The following is a 20,055-nucleotide window of genomic DNA, read 5'->3' as shown; positions in this document are numbered from 1 at the left end:
ATTGGCACTCAGTGTGAGAGAGATTCGCACTCAGTGATTGAGGAGAGAGACTGGCACTCAGTGAGAGAGAGAGAGATTGGCACTCAGTGAGAGAGAGAGAGATTGGCACTCAGTGTGAGAGGGATTCACACTCAGTGTGAGAGGAGAGTGACTGGCACTCAGTGAGAGAGAGAGAGATTGGCACTCAGTGTGAGAGGAGAGAGACTGGCACTCAGTGAGAGAGAGAGAGATTGGCACTCAGTGTGAGAGGAGAGAGACTGGCACACCGTGAGAGAGAGAGAGATTTGGCACTCAGTGAGAGAGAGATTGGCACTCAGTGAGTGAGGAGAGAGACTGGCACTCAGTGAGAGAGAGAGATTGGCCCTCAGTGAGAGAGAGAGAGATTGGCACTCAGTGTGAGAGGAGAGAGACTGGCACTCAGTCAGGGAGAGAGAGAGAATGTCACTCAGTGAGGGAGGGAGAGAGACTGTCACTCAGTGAGAGAGAGAGAGAGAGAGAGAGAGAGAGAGAGACTGCCACTCAGTGAGAGAGAGAGAGAGAGAGAGAGAGAGAGACTGCCACTCAGTGAGCGAGAGAGAGAGAAGGTCACTCAGTGAGGGAGAGAGGGAGAGAAAGGGAGATAGAGAGACTGTCACTCAGTGAGGGATAGAGAGAGAGAGAGAGACTGTCACTCATTGGGAGAGAGAGAGACTGTCACTCAGTGGAAGAGTGAGAGAGAGAGAGAGACTGTCTCTCAGTGAGGGAGAAAGAGAGAATGTCACTCAGTGAGGGAGAAAGAGAGAGAGAGAGACTACCACTCAGTGAGGGAGAGAGAGAGAATGTCACTCAGTGAGGGAGAAAGAGAGAGAGAGAGACTACCACTCAGTGAGGGAGAGAGAGAGAATGTCACTCAGTGAGGGAGAGAGAGAGACTGTCACTCAGTGAGAGAGAGAGAGAGAGAGACTGCCACTCAGTGAGAGAGAGAGAGAGAATGTCACTCAGTGAGGGAGGGAGAGAGAGAGAGAGAGAGAGAGAGACTGCCACTCAGTGAGAGAGACGGAGAGAATGTCACTCAGTGAGGGAGAGAGAGAGACTGTAACTCAGTGAGAGAGAGAGAGAGAGAGAGACTACCACTCAGTGAGGGAGAGAGAAAGAATGTCACTCAGTGGAAGAGTGAGAGAGAGAGAGAGACTACCACTCACTGAGGGATAGAGAGAGAATGTCACTCAGTGAGGGAGAGAGAGAGAGACTGGCACTCAGTTAGAGAGAGAGAGAGAGATTTGCAATCAGTGAGAGAGGAGAGAGACTGGCACTCCGTGAGAGAGGAGTGAGACTGGCACTCAGTGAAAGAGAGAGAGATTGGCACTCAGTGAGAGAGAGAGAGATTGGCACTCATTGTGAGAGGAGAGAGACTGGCACTCCGTGAGAGAGAGAGAGATTGGCACTCATTGTGAGAGGAGAGAGTCTGGCACTCCGTGAGAGAGAGATTCGCACTCAGTGAGTGAGGAGAGAGACTGGCACTCAGTGAGAGAGAGAGAGACTGGCACTCAGTGTGAGAGGAGAGAGACTGGCACTCCGTGAGAGAGGAGAGAGACTGGCACTCAGTGAGAGAGAGAGAGATTGGCTCTCAGTGAGAGAGGAGAGAGACTGGCACTCAGTGAGAGAGAGAGAGACTGGCACTCAGTGAGAGAGAGAGAGATTGGCACTCAGTGAGAGAGGAGAGAGACTGGCACTCAGTGAGAGAGGAGAGAGACTGGCACTCCGTGAGAGAGAGATTCACACTCAGTGAGTGAGGAGAGAGACTGGCACTCAGTGAGAGAGGAGAGAGACTGGCACTCCGTGAGAGAGAGATTCACACTCAGTGAGTGAGGAGAGAGACTGGCACTCAGTGAGAGAGAGAGAGATTGGCACTCAGTGAGAGAGGAGAGAGACTGGCACTCAGTGAGAGAGGAGAGAGACTGGCACTCCGTGAGAGAGAGATTCACACTCAGTGAGTGAGGAGAGAGACTGGCACTCAGTGAGAGAGGAGAGAGACTGGCACTCCGTGAGAGAGAGATTCGCACTCAGTGAGTGAGGAGAGAGACTGGCACTCAATGAGAGAGGAGAGAGACTGGCACTCCGTGAGAGAGAGATTCACACTCAGTGAGTGAGGAGAGAGACTGGCACTCAGTGAGAGAGAGAGAGATTGGCACTCAGTGAGAGAGAGAGAGAGACTGGCACTCCGTGAGAGAGAGATTCGCACTCAGTGAGTGAGGAGAGAGACTGGCACTCAGTGAGAGAGAGAGAGATTGGCACTCAGTGAGAGAGAGTGAGAGACTGGCACTCCGTGAGAGAGAGATTCGCACTCAGTGAGTGAGGAGAGAGACTGGCACTCAGTGAGAGTTAGAGAGATTGGCACTCAGTGAGAGAGAGATTCGCACTCAGTGAGTGAGGAGAGAGACTGGCACTCAGTGAGAGAGAGAGAGATTGGCACTCAGTGAGAGAGAGAGAGATTGGCACTCAGTGTGAGTGGAGAGAGACTGGCACTCAGTGAGAGAGAGAGATTTGCACTCAGTGAGAGAGGAGAGAGACTGGCACTCAGTGAGAGAGAGAGAGATTCGTACTCAGTGAGTGAGGAGAGAGACTGGCACTCAGTGAGAGAGAAATTGGCACTCAGTGAGAGAGAGAGAGATTGGCACTCAGTGTGAGAGGAGAGAGACTGGCACTCAGTGAGAGAGAGAGAGATTGGCACTCAGTGAGAGAGGAGAGAGACTGGCACTCCGTGAGAGAGAGAGAGATTCGTACTCAGTGAGTGAGGAGAGAGACTGGCACTCAGTGAGGGAGAGAGAGAGAGAGATTGGCACTCAGTGAGAGAGAGAGATTGGGACTCAGTGTGAGAGGAGAGAGACTGGCACTCCGTGAGAGAGTGAGAGATTGGCACTCAGTGAGAGAGAGATTCGCACTCAGTGAGTCAGGATAGAGACTGGCAGTCAGTGAGAGAGAGAGAGATTGGCACTCAGTGAGAGAGAGAGAGATTGGCACGCAGTGTGAGAGGAGAGAGACTGGCACTCAGTGAGAGAGAGAGATTGGCACTCAGTGTGAGAGAGATTCGCACTCAGTGATTGAGGAGAGAGACTGGCACTCAGTGAGAGAGAGATTGGCACTCAGTGAGAGAGAGAGAGATTGGCACTCAGTGTGAGAGGAGAGAGACTGGCACTCAGTGAGAGAGAGCGAGATTGGCACTCAGTGTGAGAGGAGAGAGACTGGCACACCGTGAGAGAGAGAGAGATTTGGCACTCAGTGAGAGAGAGATTGGCACTCAGTGAGTGAGGAGAGAGACTGGCACTCAGTGAGAGAGAGAGAGATTGGCACTCAGTGAGAGAGAGAGATTGGCACTCAGTGTGAGTGGAGAGAGACTGGCACTCCGTGAGAGAGAGAGATTGGCACTCAGTGAGAGAGGAGAGAGACTGGCACTCCGTGAGAGAGAGAGAGATTCGTACTCAGTGAGTGAGGAGAGAGACTGGCACTCAGTGAGAGAGAGATTGGCACTCAGTGAGAGAGAGAGAGATTGGCACTCAGTGTGAGAGGAGAGAGACTGGCACTCAGTGAGAGAGAGAGAGATTGGCACTCAGTGAGAGAGGAGAGAGACTGGCACTCCGTGAGAGAGAGAGAGATTCGTACTCAGTGAGTGAGGAGAGAGACTGGCACTCAGTGAGGGAGAGAGAGAGAGAAATTGGCACTCAGTGAGAGAGAGAGATTGGGACTCAGTGTGAGAGGAGAGAGACTGGCACTCCGTGAGAGAGTGAGAGATTGGCACTCAGTGAGAGAGAGATTCGCACTCAGTGAGTGAGGATAGAGACTGGCACTCAGTGAGAGAGAGAGATTGGCATGCAGTGTGAGAGGAGAGAGACTGGCACTCAGTGAGAGAGAGAGAGATTGGCACTCAGTGTGAGAGAGATTCGCACTCAGTGATTGAGGAGAGAGACTGGCACTCAGTGAGAGAGAGAGAGATTGGCACTCAGTGAGAGAGAGATTGGCACTCAGTGTGAGAGGGATTCACACTCAGTGTGAGAGGAGAGTGACTGGCACTCAGTGAGAGAGAGAGAGATTGGCACTCAGTGTGAGAGGAGAGAGACTGGCACTCAGTGAGAGAGAGAGAGATTGGCACTCAGTGTGAGAGGAGAGAGACTGGCCCACCGTGAGAGAGAGAGAGATTTGGCACTCAGTGAGAGAGAGATTGGCACTCAGTGAGTGAGGAGAGAGACTGGCACTCAGTGAGAGAGAGAGATTGGCCCTCAGTGAGAGAGAGAGAGATTGGCACTCAGTGTGAGAGGAGAGAGACTGGCACTCAGTCAGGGAGAGAGAGAGAATGTCACTCAGTGAGGGAGGGAGAGAGACTGTCACTCAGTGAGAGAGAGAGAGAGAGAGAGAGAGAGAGAGAGAGACTGCCACTCAGTGAGAGAGAGAGAGAGAGAGAGAGAGAGACTGCCACTCAGTGAGCGAGAGAGAGAGAAGGTCACTCAGTGAGGGAGAGAGGGAGAGAAAGGGAGATAGAGAGACTGTCACTCAGTGAGGGATAGAGAGAGAGAGAGAGACTGTCACTCATTGGGAGAGAGAGAGACTGTCACTCAGTGGAAGAGTGAGAGAGAGAGAGAGACTGTCTCTCAGTGAGGGAGAAAGAGAGAATGTCACTCAGTGAGGGAGAAAGAGAGAGAGAGAGACTACCACTCAGTGAGGGAGAGAGAGAGAATGTCACTCAGTGAGGGAGAAAGAGAGAGAGAGAGACTACCACTCAGTGAGGGAGAGAGAGAGAATGTCACTCAGTGAGGGAGAGAGAGAGACTGTCACTCAGTGAGAGAGAGAGAGAGAGAGACTGCCACTCAGTGAGAGAGAGAGAGAGAGAATGTCACTCAGTGAGGGAGGGAGAGAGAGAGAGAGAGAGAGAGAGACTGCCACTCAGTGAGAGAGACGGAGAGAATGTCACTCAGTGAGGGAGAGAGAGAGACTGTAACTCAGTGAGAGAGAGAGAGAGAGAGAGAGAGAGACTACCACTCAGTGAGGGAGAGAGAAAGAATGTCACTCAGTGGAAGAGTGAGAGAGAGAGAGAGACTACCACTCACTGAGGGATAGAGAGAGAATGTCACTCAGTGAGGGAGAGAGAGAGAGACTGGCACTCAGTTAGAGAGAGAGAGAGAGATTTGCAATCAGTGAGAGAGGAGAGAGACTGGCACTCCGTGAGAGAGGAGTGAGACTGGCACTCAGTGAAAGAGAGAGAGATTGGCACTCAGTGAGAGAGAGAGAGATTGGCACTCATTGTGAGAGGAGAGAGACTGGCACTCCGTGAGAGAGAGAGAGATTGGCACTCATTGTGAGAGGAGAGAGTCTGGCACTCCGTGAGAGAGAGATTCGCACTCAGTGAGTGAGGAGAGAGACTGGCACTCAGTGAGAGAGAGAGAGACTGGCACTCAGTGTGAGAGGAGAGAGACTGGCACTCCGTGAGAGAGGAGAGAGACTGGCACTCAGTGAGAGAGAGAGAGATTGGCTCTCAGTGAGAGAGGAGAGAGACTGGCACTCAGTGAGAGAGAGAGAGACTGGCACTCAGTGAGAGAGAGAGAGATTGGCACTCAGTGAGAGAGGAGAGAGACTGGCACTCAGTGAGAGAGGAGAGAGACTGGCACTCCGTGAGAGAGAGATTCACACTCAGTGAGTGAGGAGAGAGACTGGCACTCAGTGAGAGAGGAGAGAGACTGGCACTCCGTGAGAGAGAGATTCACACTCAGTGAGTGAGGAGAGAGACTGGCACTCAGTGAGAGAGAGAGAGATTGGCACTCAGTGAGAGAGGAGAGAGACTGGCACTCAGTGAGAGAGGAGAGAGACTGGCACTCCGTGAGAGAGAGATTCACACTCAGTGAGTGAGGAGAGAGACTGGCACTCAGTGAGAGAGGAGAGAGACTGGCACTCCGTGAGAGAGAGATTCGCACTCAGTGAGTGAGGAGAGAGACTGGCACTCAATGAGAGAGGAGAGAGACTGGCACTCCGTGAGAGAGAGATTCACACTCAGTGAGTGAGGAGAGAGACTGGCACTCAGTGAGAGAGAGAGAGATTGGCACTCAGTGCGAGAGGAGAGAGACTGGCACTCCGTGAGAGAGAGATTCACAGTCAGTGAGTGAGGAGAGAGACTGGCACTCAGTGAGAGAGAGAGAGATTGGCACTCAGTGAGAGAGAGTGAGAGACTGGCACTCCGTGAGAGAGAGATTCGCACTCAGTGAGTGAGGAGAGAGACTGGCACTCAGTGAGAGTTAGAGAGATTGGCACTCAGTGAGAGAGAGATACGCACTCAGTGAGTGAGGAGAGAGACTGGCACTCAGTGAGAGAGAGAGAGATTGGCACTCAGTGAGAGAGAGAGGGATTGGCACTCAGTGTGAGTGGAGAGAGACTGGCACTCAGTGAGAGAGAGAGATTTGCACTCAGTGAGAGAGGAGAGAGACTGGCACTCAGTGAGAGAGAGAGAGATTCGTACTCAGTGAGTGAGGAGAGAGACTGGCACTCAGTGAGAGAGAGATTGGCACTCAGTGAGAGAGAGAGAGATTGGCACTCAGTGTGAGAGGAGAGAGACTGGCACTCAGTGAGAGAGAGAGAGATTGGCACTCAGTGAGAGAGGAGAGAGACTGGCACTCCGTGAGAGAGAGAGAGATTCGTACTCAGTGAGTGAGGAGAGAGACTGGCACTCAGTGAGGGAGAGAGAGAGAGAGATTGGCACTCAGTGAGAGAGAGAGATTGGGACTCAGTGTGAGAGGAGAGAGACTGGCACTCCGTGAGAGAGTGAGAGATTGGCACTCAGTGAGAGAGAGATTCGCACTCAGTGAGTCAGGATAGAGACTGGCAGTCAGTGAGAGAGAGAGAGATTGGCACTCAGTGAGAGAGAGAGAGATTGGCACGCAGTGTGAGAGGAGAGAGACTGGCACTCAGTGAGAGAGAGAGAGATTGGCACTCAGTGTGAGAGAGATTCGCACTCAGTGATTGAGGAGAGAGACTGGCACTCAGTGAGAGAGAGATTGGCACTCAGTGAGAGAGAGAGAGATTGGCACTCAGTGTGAGAGGAGAGAGACTGGCACTCAGTGAGAGAGAGCGAGATTGGCACTCAGTGTGAGAGGAGAGAGACTGGCACACCGTGAGAGAGAGAGAGATTTGGCACTCAGTGAGAGAGAGATTGGCACTCAGTGAGTGAGGAGAGAGACTGGCACTCAGTGAGAGAGAGAGAGATTGGCACTCAGTGAGAGAGAGAGATTGGCACTCAGTGTGAGTGGAGAGAGACTGGCACTCCGTGAGAGAGAGAGATTGGCACTCAGTGAGAGAGGAGAGAGACTGGCACTCCGTGAGAGAGAGAGAGATTCGTACTCAGTGAGTGAGGAGAGAGACTGGCACTCAGTGAGAGAGAGATTGGCACTCAGTGAGAGAGAGAGAGATTGGCACTCAGTGTGAGAGGAGAGAGACTGGCACTCAGTGAGAGAGAGAGAGATTGGCACTCAGTGAGAGAGGAGAGAGACTGGCACTCCGTGAGAGAGAGAGAGATTCGTACTCAGTGAGTGAGGAGAGAGACTGGCACTCAGTGAGGGAGAGAGAGAGAGAAATTGGCACTCAGTGAGAGAGAGAGATTGGGACTCAGTGTGAGAGGAGAGAGACTGGCACTCCGTGAGAGAGTGAGAGATTGGCACTCAGTGAGAGAGAGATTCGCACTCAGTGAGTGAGGATAGAGACTGGCACTCAGTGAGAGAGAGAGATTGGCACGCAGTGTGAGAGGAGAGAGACTGGCACTCAGTGAGAGAGAGAGAGATTGGCACTCAGTGTGAGAGAGATTCGCACTCAGTGATTGAGGAGAGAGACTGGCACTCAGTGAGAGAGAGAGAGAGATTGGCACTCAGTGAGAGAGAGAGAGATTGGCACTCAGTGTGAGAGGGATTCACACTCAGTGTGAGAGGAGAGTGACTGGCACTCAGTGAGAGAGAGAGAGATTGGCACTCAGTGTGAGAGGAGAGAGACTGGCACTCAGTGAGAGAGAGAGAGATTGGCACTCAGTGTGAGAGGAGAGAGACTGGCACACCGTGAGAGAGAGAGAGATTTGGCACTCAGTGAGAGAGAGATTGGCACTCAGTGAGTGAGGAGAGAGACTGGCACTCAGTGAGAGAGAGAGATTGGCCCTCAGTGAGAGAGAGAGAGATTGGCACTCAGTGTGAGAGGAGAGAGACTGGCACTCAGTCAGGGAGAGAGAGAGAATGTCACTCAGTGAGGGAGGGAGAGAGACTGTCACTCAGTGAGAGAGAGAGAGAGAGAGAGAGAGAGAGAGAGACTGCCACTCAGTGAGAGAGAGAGAGAGAGAGAGAGAGAGAGACTGCCACTCAGTGAGCGAGAGAGAGAGAAGGTCACTCAGTGAGGGAGAGAGGGAGAGAAAGGGAGATAGAGAGACTGTCACTCAGTGAGGGATAGAGAGAGAGAGAGAGACTGTCACTCATTGGGAGAGAGAGAGACTGTCACTCAGTGGAAGAGTGAGAGAGAGAGAGAGACTGTCTCTCAGTGAGGGAGAAAGAGAGAATGTCACTCAGTGAGGGAGAAAGAGAGAGAGAGAGACTACCACTCAGTGAGGGAGAGAGAGAGAATGTCACTCAGTGAGGGAGAAAGAGAGAGAGAGAGACTACCACTCAGTGAGGGAGAGAGAGAGAATGTCACTCAGTGAGGGAGAGAGAGAGACTGTCACTCAGTGAGAGAGAGAGAGAGAGAGACTGCCACTCAGTGCGAGAGAGAGAGAATGTCACTCAGTGAGGGAGGGAGAGAGAGAGAGAGAGAGAGAGACTGCCACTCAGTGAGAGAGACGGAGAGAATGTCACTCAGTGAGGGAGAGAGAGAGACTGTAACTCAGTGAGAGAGAGAGAGAGAGAGAGAGAGAGACTACCACTCAGTGAGGGAGAGAGAAAGAATGTCACTCAGTGGAAGAGTGAGAGAGAGAGAGAGACTACCACTCACTGAGGGATAGAGAGAGAATGTCACTCAGTGAGGGAGAGAGAGAGAGACTGGCACTCAGTTAGAGAGAGAGAGAGAGATTTGCAATCAGTGAGAGAGGAGAGAGACTGGCACTCCGTGAGAGAGAGATTCGCACTCAGTGAGTGAGGAGAGAGACTGGCACTCAGTGAGAGAGAGAGAGATTGGCACTCAGTGAGAGAGAGATTCGCACTCAGTGAGTGAGGAGAGAGACTGGCACTCAGTGAGAGAGAGAGATTGGCACTCAGTGAGAGAGAGAGAGATTGGCACTCAGTGTGAGAGGAGAGAGACTGGCACTCAGTGAGAGAGAGAGAGATTGGCACTCAGTGAGAGAGGAGAGAGACTGGCACTCCGTGAGAGAGAGAGAGATTCGTACTCAGTGAGTGAGGAGAGAGTCTGGCACTCAGTGAGAGAGAGAGAGATTGGCACTCAGTGAGAGAGAGAGAGAGACTGGCACTCCGTGAGAGAGAGATTCGCACTCAGTGAGTGAGGAGAGAGACTGGCACTCAGTGAGATAGAGAGAGATTGGCACTCAGTGAGAGAGAGAGAGACTGGCACTCCGTGAGAGAGAGATTCGCACTCAGTGAGTGAGGAGAGAGACTGGCACTCAGTGAGAGTTAGAGAGATTGGCACTCAGTGAGAGAGAGATTCGCACTCAGTGAGTGAGGAGAGAGACTGGCACTCAGTGAGAGAGAGAGAGATTGGCACTCAGTGAGAGAGAGAGAGATTGGCACTCAGTGTGAGAGGAGAGAGACTGGCACTCAGTGAGAGAGAGAGAGATTGGCACTCAGTGAGAGAGGAGTGAGACTGGCACTCCGTGAGAGAGAGAGAGATTCGTACTCAGTGAGTGAGGAGAGAGACTGGCACTCAGTGAGAGAGAGATTGGCACTCAGTGAGAGAGAGAGAGATTGGCACTCAGTGTGAGAGGAGAGAGACTGGCACTCAGTGAGAGAGAGAGAGATTGGCACTCAGTGAGAGAGGAGAGAGACTGGCACTCCGTGAGAGAGAGAGAGATTCGTACTCAGTGAGTGAGGAGAGAGACTGGCACTCCGTGAGAGAGAGAGATTGGGACTCAGTGTGAGAGGAGAGAGACTGGCACTCCGTGAGAGAGAGAGAGATTGGCACTCAGTGAGAGAGAGATTCGCACTCAGTGAGTGAGGATAGAGACTGGCACTCAGTGAGAGAGAGAGAGATTGGCACTCAGTGAGAGAGAGAGAGATTGGCACGCTGTGTGAGAGGAGAGAGACTGGCACTCAGTGAGAGAGAGAGAGATTGGCACTCAGTGTGAGAGAGATTCGCACTCAGTGAGTGAGGAGAGAGAATGGCACTCAGTGAGAGAGAGAGAGATTGGCACTCAGTGAGAGAGAGAGAGATTGGCACTCAGTGTGAGAGGGATTCACACTCAATGTGAGAGGAGAGTGACTGGCACTCAGTGAGAGAGAGAGATATTGGCACTCAGTGTGAGAGGAGAGAGACTGGCACTCAGTGTGAGGAGAGAGACTGGCACTCAGTGAGAGAGAGAGAGATTGGCACTCAGTGTGAGAGGAGAGAGACTGGCACACCGTGAGAGAGAGAGAGATTTGGCACTCAGTGAGAGAGAGATTGGCACTCAGTGAGTGAGGAGAGAGACTGGCACTCAGTGAGAGAGAGAGAGATTGGCCCTCAGTGAGAGAGAGAGAGATTGGCACTCAGTGTGAGAGGAGAGAGACTGGCACTCAGTCAGGGAGAGAGAGAGAATGTCACTCAGTGAGAGACAGAGAGAGCGAGAGAGAGAGAGACTGTCACTCAGTGGGAGAGAGAGAGAGAATGTCACTCAGTGAGGGAGGGAGAGAGACTGTCACTCAGTGAGAGAGAGAGAGAGAGAGAGAGACTGCCACTCAGTGAGAGAGAGAGAGAGAGAGAGAGAGACTGCCACTCAGTGAGCGAGAGAGAGAGAAGGTCACTCAGTGAGGGAGAGAGGGAGAGAAAGGGAGATAGAGAGACTGTCACTCGGTGAGGGAGAGAGAGAGACTGTCACTCATTGGGAGAGAGAGAGACCGTCACTCAGTGGAAGAGTGAGAGAGAGAGAGAGACTGTCACTCAGTGAGGGAGAAAGAGAGAATGTCACTCAGTGAGGGAGAAAGAGAGAGAGAGAGACTACCACTCAGTGAGGGAGAGAGAGAGAATGTCACTCAGTGAGGGAGAAAGAGAGAGAGAGAGACTACCGCTCAGTGAGGGTGAGAGAGAGAATGTCACTCAGTGAGGGAGAGAGAGAGACTGTCACTCAGTGAGAGAGAGAGAGAGAGAGACTGCCACTCAGTGAGAGAGAGAGAGAATGTCACTCAGTGCGGGAGGGAGAGAGAGAGAGAGAGAGAGAGACTGCCACTCAGTGAGAGAGACGGAGAGAATGTCACTCAGTGAGGGAGAGAGAGAGACTTTCACTCAGTGAGAGAGAGAGAGAGAGAGAGAGAGAGAGACTACCACTCAGTGAGGGAGAGAGAAAGAATGTCACTCAGTGGAAGAGTGAGAGAGAGAGAGAGACTACCACTCACTGAGGGACAGAGAGAGTATGTCACTCAGTGAGGGAGAGAGAGAGAGACTGGCACTCAGTTAGAGAGAGAGAGAGAGATTTGCAATCAGTGAGAGAGGAGAGAGACTGGCACTCCGTGAGAGAGGAGTGAGACTGGCACTCAGTGAGAGAGAGAGAGATTGGCACTCAGTGAGAGAGAGAGAGATTGGCACTCATTGTGAGAGGAGAGAGACTGGCACTCCGTGAGAGAGAGAGAGAGATTGGCACTCATTGTGAGAGGAGAGAGACTGGCACTCCGTGAGAGAGAGATTCGCACTCAGTGAGTGAGGAGAGAGACTGGCACTCAGTGAGAGAGAGAGAGACTGGCACTCAGTGTGAGAGGAGAGAGACTGGCACTCCGTGAGAGAGGAGAGAGACTGGCACTCAGTGAGAGAGAGAGAGATTGGCCTTCAGTGAGAGAGAGAGAGATTGGCACTCAGTGAGTGAGGAGAGAGACTGGCACTCGGTGAGAGAGAGAGATTGGCACTCAGTGAGAGAGAGAGCGATTGGCACTCAGTGAGAGAGGAGAGAGACTGGCAATCAGTGAGAGAGGAGAGAGACTGGCACTCAGTGAGAGAGGAGAGAGACTGGCACTCAGTGAGAGAGGAGAGAGACTGGCACTCAGTGTGAGAGGAGAGAGACTGGCAATCAGTGAGAGAGGAGAGAGACTGGCACTCAGTGTGAGAGGAGAGAGATTGGCACTCAGTGAGAGAGAGAGAGATTGGCATGCAGTGTGAGAGGAGAGAGACTGGCACTCAGTGAGAGAGAGAGAGATTGGCACTCAGTGTGAGAGGGATTCGCACTCAGTGTGAGAGGAGAGTTACTGGCACTCAGTGAAGGAGAGAGATTGGCACTCAGTGTGTGAGGAGAGAGACTGGCACTCAGTGTGAGAGGAGAGAGACTGGCACTCAGTGAGAGAGAGAGAGATTGGCACTCAGTGTGAGAGGAGAGAGACTGGCACACTGTGAGAGAGAGAGAGATTGGCACTCAGTGAGAGAGAGATTCACTCTCAGTGAGTGAGGAGAGAGACCGGCACTCAGTGAGAGAGAGAGAGATTGGCCCTCAGTGAGAGAGAGAGATTGGCACTCAGTGTGAGAGGAGAGAGACTGGCACTCAGTGAGAGAGAGAGAGATTGGCACTCAGTGTGAGAGAGATTCGCACTCAGTGATTGAGGAGAGAGACTGGCACTCAGTGAGAGAGAGAGAGATTGGCACTCAGTGAGAGAGAGAGAGATTGGCACTCAGTGTGAGAGAGATTCGCACTCAGTGTGAGAGGAGAGTGACTGGCACTCAGTGAGAGAGAGAGAGATTGGCACTCAGTGTGAGAGGAGAGAGACTGGCACTCAGTGTGAGAGGAGATAGATTGGCACTCAGTGAGATAGAGAGAGATTGACACTCAGTGAGAGAGGAGATAGCCTGGCACTCAGTGAGATAGAGAGAGATTGGCACTGTGTCAGAGAGGAGACAGACTGGCACTCCGTGAGAGAGTGATTCGCACTCAGTGAGTGAGGAGAGATACTGGCACTCAGTGTGAGAGAAAGAGATTGGCACTCAGTGAGATAGAGAGAGATTGACTCTCAGTCAGAGAGGAGACAGACTGGCACTCAGTGAGAGAGGAGAGAGACTGGCACTCAGTCAGGGAGAGAGAGAGAATGTCACTCAGTGAGAGACAGAGAGAGCGAGAGAGAGAGAGACTGTCACTCAGTGGGAGAGAGAGAGAGAATGTCACTCAGTGAGGGAGGGAGAGAGACTGTCACTCAGTGAGAGAGAGAGAGAGAGAGAGAGACTGCCACTCAGTGAGAGAGAGAGAGAGAGAGAGAGAGACTGCCACTCAGTGAGCGAGAGAGAGAGAAGGTCACTCAGTGAGGGAGAGAGGGAGAGAAAGGGAGATAGAGAGACTGTCACTCGGTGAGGGAGAGAGAGAGACTGTCACTCATTGGGAGAGAGAGAGACCGTCACTCAGTGGAAGAGTGAGAGAGAGAGAGAGACTGTCACTCAGTGAGGGAGAAAGAGAGAATGTCACTCAGTGAGGGAGAAAGAGAGAGAGAGAGACTACCACTCAGTGAGGGAGAGAGAGAGAATGTCACTCAGTGAGGGAGAAAGAGAGAGAGAGAGACTACCGCTCAGTGAGGGTGAGAGAGAGAATGTCACTCAGTGAGGGAGAGAGAGAGACTGTCACTCAGTGAGAGAGAGAGAGAGAGAGACTGCCACTCAGTGAGAGAGAGAGAGAGAATGTCACTCAGTGAGGGAGGGAGAGAGAGAGAGAGAGAGAGAGACTGCCACTCAGTGAGAGAGACGGAGAGAATGTCACTCAGTGAGGGAGAGAGAGAGACTTTCACTCAGTGAGAGAGAGAGAGAGAGAGAGAGAGACTATCACTCAGTGAGGGAGAGAGAAAGAATGTCACTCAGTGGAAGAGTGAGAGAGAGAGAGAGACTACCACTCACTGAGGGACAGAGAGAGTATGTCACTCAGTGAGGGAGAGAGAGAGAGACTGGCACTCAGTTAGAGAGAGAGAGAGAGATTTGCAATCAGTGAGAGAGGAGAGAGACTGGCACTCCGTGAGAGAGGAGTGAGACTGGCACTCAGTGAGAGAGGGATTGGCACTCAGTGAGAGAGAGAGAGATTGGCACTCATTGTGAGAGGAGAGAGACTGGCACTCCGTGAGAGAGAGAGAGATTGGCACTCATTGTGAGAGAGAGAGACTGGCACTCCGTGAGAGAGAGATTCGCACTCAGTGAGTGAGGAGAGAGACTGGCACTCAGTGAGAGAGAGAGAGACTGGCACTCAGTGTGAGAGGAGAGAGACTGGCACTCCGTGAGAGAGGAGAGAGACTGGCACTCAGTAAGAGAGAGAGAGATTGGCCTTCAGTGAGAGAGAGAGAGATTGGCACTCAGTGAGTAAGGAGAGAGACTGGCACTCGGTGAGAGAGAGAGATTGGCACTCAGTGAGAGAGAGAGCGATTGGCACTCAGTGAGAGAGGAGAGAGACTGGCAATCAGTGAGAGAGGAGAGAGACTGGCACTCAGTGAGAGAGGAGAGAGACTGGCACTCAGTGAGAGAGGAGAGAGACTGGCACTCAGTGTGAGAGGAGAGAGACTGGCAATCAGTGAGAGAGGAGAGAGACTGGCACTCAGTGTGAGAGGAGAGAGATTGGCACTCAGTGAGAGAGAGAGAGATTGGCATGCAGTGTGAGAGGAGAGAGACTGGCACTCAGTGAGAGAGAGAGAGATTGGCACTCAGTGTGAGAGGGATTCGCACTCAGTGTGAGAGGAGAGTTACTGGCACTCAGTGAAGGAGAGAGATTGGCACTCAGTGTGTGAGGAGAGAGACTGGCACTCAGTGTGAGAGGAGAGAGACTGGCACTCAGTGAGAGAGAGAGAGATTGGCACTCAGTGTGAGAGGAGAGAGACTGGCACACTGTGAGAGAGAGAGAGATTGGCACTCAGTGAGAGAGAGATTCACTCTCAGTGAGTGAGGAGAGAGACCGGCACTCAGTGAGAGAGAGAGAGATTGGCCCTCAGTGAGAGAGAGAGATTGGCACTCAGTGTGAGAGGAGAGAGACTGGCACTCAGTGAGAGAGAGAGAGATTGGCACTCAGTGTGAGAGAGATTCGCACTCAGTGATTGAGGAGAGAGACTGGCACTCAGTGAGAGAGAGAGAGATTGGCACTCAGTGAGAGAGAGAGAGATTGGCACTCAGTGTGAGAGAGATTCGCACTCAGTGTGAGAGGAGAGTGACTGGCACTCAGTGAGAGAGAGAGAGATTGGCACTCAGTGTGAGAGGAGAGAGACTGGCACTCAGTGTGAGAGGAGATAGATTGGCACTCAGTGAGATAGAGAGAGATTGACACTCAGTGAGAGAGGAGATAGCCTGGCACTCAGTGAGATAGAGAGAGATTGGCACTGTGTCAGAGAGGAGACAGACTGGCACTCCGTGAGAGAGTGATTCGCACTCAGTGAGTGAGGAGAGATACTGGCACTCAGTGTGAGAGAAAGAGATTGGCACTCAGTGAGATAGAGAGAGATTGACACTCAGTCAGAGAGGAGACAGACTGGCACTCAGTGAGAGAGGAGAGAGAATGGCACTCAGTGAGAGAGGAGAGAGACTGGCACTCCGTGAGAGAGCGGTTGGCTCTCAGTGAGATAGAGAGTGATTGGCACTCAGTGAGAGGGGAAAGAGACTGGCACTCAGTGAGAGAGAGATAGAGAGATTGGCACTCAGGGTGAGAGGAGAGAGACAGGCACTCAGTGAGAGAGAAGAGAGACTATCAAAAAGTGAGATTCAGAGAGATTGGCACTCAGTGAGAGAGGAGAGAGACTGGCACTCAGTGAGAGAGAGAGAGATTGGCACTCAGTATGAGAGGAGAGAGACTGGCACTCCGTGAGAGAGAGATTCGCACTCAGTGAGTGAGGAGAGAGACTGGCACTCAGTGAGAGAGAGAGAGATTGGCACTCAGTGAGAGAGAGAGAGATTGGCACGCAGTGTGAGAGGAGAGAGACTGGCACTCAGTGAGAGAGAGAGAGATTGGCACTCAGTGTGAGAGAGATTCGCACTCAGTGAGTGAGGAGAGAGACTGGCACTCAGTGAGAGAGAGAGAGATTGGCACTCAGTGTGAGAGGGATTCGCACTCAGTGTGAGAGGAGAGTGACTGGCACTCAGTGAGAGAGAGAGAGATTGGCACTCAGTGTGAGAGGAGAGAGACTGGCACTCAGTGTGAGAGGAGAGAGACTGGCACTCAGTGAGAGAGAGAGAGATTGGCACTCAGTGTGAGAGGAGAGAGACTGGCACACCGTGAGAGAGAGAGAGATTGGCACTCAGTGAGAGAGAGATTCACACTCAGTGAGTGCGGAGAGAGACTGGCACTCAGTGAGAGAGAGAGATTGGCCTTCAGTGAGAGAGAGAGAGATTGGCACTCAGTGTGAGAGGAGAGAGACTGGCACTCAGTGAGAGAGAGAGAGATTGGCACTCAGTGAGAGAGAGAGAGATTGGCACTCAGTGTGAGAGAGATTCGCACTCAGTGTGAGGGGAGAGTAAATGGCACTCAGTAAGAGAGAGAGAGATTGGCACTCAGTGTGAGAGGAGAGAGACTGGCACTCAGTGTGAGAGGAGATAGATTGGCACTCAGTGAGAGAGAGAGAGATTGGCACTGTGTCAGAGAGGAGAGAGACTGGCACTCCGTGAGAGAGCGAGAGATTGGCACTCATTGTGAGAGGAGAGAGACTGGCACTCCGTGAGAGAGAGATTCGCACTCAGTGAGTGAGGAGAGAGACTGGCACTCAGTGAGAGAGAGAGAGACTGGCACTCAGTGTGAGAGGAGAGAGACTGGCACTCCGTGAGAGAGGAGAGAGACTGGCACTCAGTGAGAGAGAGAGAGATTGGCTCTCAGTGAGAGAGGAGAGAGACTGGCACTCAGTGAGAGAGAGACTGGCACTCAGTGAGAGAGAGAGAGATTGGCACTCAGTGAGAGAGGAGAGAGACTGGCACTCAGTGAGAGAGGAGAGAGACTGGCACTCCGTGAGAGAGAGATTCACACTCAGTGAGTGAGGAGAGAGACTGGCACTCAGTGAGAGAGGAGAGAGACTGGCACTCCGTGAGAGAGAGATTCACACTCAGTGAGTGAAGAGAGAGATTGGCACTCCGTGAGAGAGAGAGAGACTGGCACTCAGTGCGAGAGGACAGAGACTGGCACTCCGTGAGAGAGAGATTCACACTCAGTGAGTGAGGAGAGAGACTGGCACTCAGTGAGAGAGAGAGAGATTGGCACTCAGTGAGAGAGAGAGAGAGACTGGCACTCCGTGAGAGAGAGATTCGCACTCAGTGAGTGAGGAGAGAGACTGGCACTCAGTGAGAGAGAGAGAGATTGGCACTCAGTGAGAGAGAGAGAGAGACTGGCACTCCGTGAGAGAGAGATTCGCACTCAGTCAGTGAGGAGAGATACTGGCACTCAGTGTGAGAGAAAGAGATTGGCACTCAGTGAGATAGAGAGAGATTGACACTCAGTCAGAGAGGGGACAGACTGGCACTCAGTGAGAGAGGAGAGAGAATGGCACTCAGTGAGAGAGGAGAGAGACTGGCACTCCGTGAGAGAGAGATTGGCACTCAGTGAGATAGAGAGAGATTGACACTCAGTCAGAGAGGGGACAGACTGGCACTCAGTGAGAGAGGAGAGAGAATGGCACTCAGTGAGAGAGGAGAGAGATTGGCACTCAGGGTGAGAGGAGAGAGACTGGCACTCAGTGAGAGAGAAGAGAGACTATCAAAAAGTGAGATACGGAGAGATTGGCACTCAGTGAGAGAGGAGAGAGACTGGCACTCAGTGAGAGAGAGAGAGATTGGCACTAAGGGTGAGAGGAGAGAGACTGGCACTCCGTGAGAGAGAGATTCGCACTCAGTGAGTGAGGAGAGAGACTGGCACTCAGTGAGAGAGAGAGATTGGCACTCAGTGAGAGAGAGATTGGCACGCAGTGTGAGAGGAGAGAGATTGGCACTCAGTGAGAGAGAGAGAGATTGGCATGCAGTGTGAGAGAGATTCGCAATCAGTGAGTTAGGAGAGAGACTGGCACTCAGTGAGAGAGAGAGATTGGCACTCAGTGAGAGAGAGAGAGATTGGCACTCAGTGTGAGAGGAGAGAGAATGGCACTCAGTGAGAGAGGAGAGAGACTGGCACTCCGTGAGAGAGAGGTTGGCTCTCAGTGAGATAGAGAGTGATTGGCACTCAGTGAGAGGGGAAAGAGACTGGCACTCAGTGAGAGAGAGATAGAGAGATTGGCACTCAGGGTGAGAGGAGAGAGACTGGCACTCAGTGAGAGAGAGAGAGATTGGCACTCAGTATGAGAGGAGAGAGACTGGCACTCCGTGAGAGAGAGATTCGCACTCAGTGAGTGAGGAGAGAGACTGGCACTCAGTGAGAGAGAGAGAGATTGGCACTCAGTGAGAGAGGAGTGAGACTGGCACTCAGTGAGAGAGAGAGAGATTGGCACTCAGTATGAGAGGAGAGAGACTGGCACTCCGTGAGAGAGAGATTCGCACTCAGTGAGTGAGGAGAGAGACTGGCACTCAGTGAGAGAGAGAGAGATTGGCACTCAGTGAGAGAGAGAGAGATTGGCACGCAGTGTGAGAGGAGAGAGACTGGCACTCAGTGAGAGAGAGAGAGATTGGCACTCAGTGAGAGAGAGAGAGATTGGCACTCAGTGTGAGAGGGATTCGCACTCAGTGTGAGAGGAGAGTGACTGGCACTCAGTGAGAGAGAGAGAGATTGGCACTCAGTGTGAGAGGAGAGAGACTGGCACTCAGTGTGAGAGGAGAGAGACTGGCACTCAGTGAGAGAGAGAGAGATTGACACTCAGTGTGAGAGGAGAGAGACTGGCACACCGTGAAAGAGAGAGAGATTGGCACTCAGTGAGAGAGAGATTCACACTCAGTGAGTGAGGAGAGAGACTGGCACTCAGTGAGAGAGAGAGATTGGCCTTCAGTGAGAGAGAGATTGGCACTCAGTGAGAGAGAGATTCACACTCAGTGTGAGAGGAGAGAGACTGGCACTCAGTGAGAGAGAGAGAGATTGGCACTCAGTGAGAGAGAGAGAGATTGGGACTCAGTGTGAGAGAGATTCGCACTCAGTGTGAGGGGAGAGTAAATGGCACTCAGTAAGAGAGAGAGAGATTGGCACTCAGTGTGAGAGGAGAGAGACTGGCACTCAGTGTGAGAGGAGATAGATTGGCACTCAGTGAGATCGAGAGAGATTGACACTCAGTGAGAGAGGAGATAGCCTGGCACTCAGTGAGATAGAGAGAGATTGGCACTGTGTCAGAGAGGAGAGAGACTGGCACTCAGTGAGAGAGCGAGAGATTGGCACTCATTGTGAGAGGAGAGAGACTGGCACTCCGTGAGAGAGAGATTCGCACTCAGTGAGTGAGGAGAGAGACTGGCACTCAGTGAGAGAGAGAGAGACTGGCACTCAGTGTGAGAGGAGAGAGACTGGCACTCCGTGAGAGAGGAGAGAGACTGGCACTCAGTGAGAGAGAGATAGATTGGCTCTCAGTGAGAGAGGAGAGAGACTGGCACTCAGTGAGAGAGAGACTGGCACTCAGTGAGAGAGAGATTGGCACTCAGTGAGAGAGGAGAGAGACTGGCACTCAGTGAGAGAGGAGAGAGACTGGCACTCCGTGAGAGAGAGATTCACACTCAGTGAGTGAGGAGAGAGACTGGCACTCAGTGAGAGAGGAGAGAGACTGGCACTCCGTGAGAGAGAGATTCACACTCAGTGAGTGAAGAGAGAGACTGGCACTCAGTGAGAGAGAGACTGGCACTCAGTGCGAGAGGACAGAGACTGGCACTCCGTGAGAGAGAGATTCACACTCAGTGAGTGAGGAGAGAGACTGGCACTCAGTGAGAGAGAGAGAGATTGGCACTCAGTGAGAGAGAGAGAGAGACTGGCACTCCGTGAGAGAGAGATTCGCACTCAGTGAGTGAGGAGAGAGACTGGCACTCAGTGAGAGAGAGAGAGATTGGCACTCAGTG

The 20,055-nt window shown here is 52.3% G+C and overlaps 1 protein-coding gene across 1 annotated transcript in view; it reads left to right on the top strand.

Moving 5' to 3' along the window:
- Positions 1 to 20,055, top strand: part of bmp7b (bone morphogenetic protein 7b) — a 300,611-nt gene that overhangs the window by 156,467 nt on the left and 124,089 nt on the right. The gene's annotated exons all lie outside the window — the stretch shown is intronic.

Source organism: Heterodontus francisci, chromosome 16 (genome assembly GCF_036365525.1).
Source record: "Heterodontus francisci isolate sHetFra1 chromosome 16, sHetFra1.hap1, whole genome shotgun sequence".
Classification (NCBI taxonomy): domain Eukaryota; kingdom Metazoa; phylum Chordata; class Chondrichthyes; order Heterodontiformes; family Heterodontidae; genus Heterodontus; species Heterodontus francisci.
Note: the sequence above shows the minus strand (reverse complement) of the source record. Positions and strands in the feature narration are given on the sequence as shown.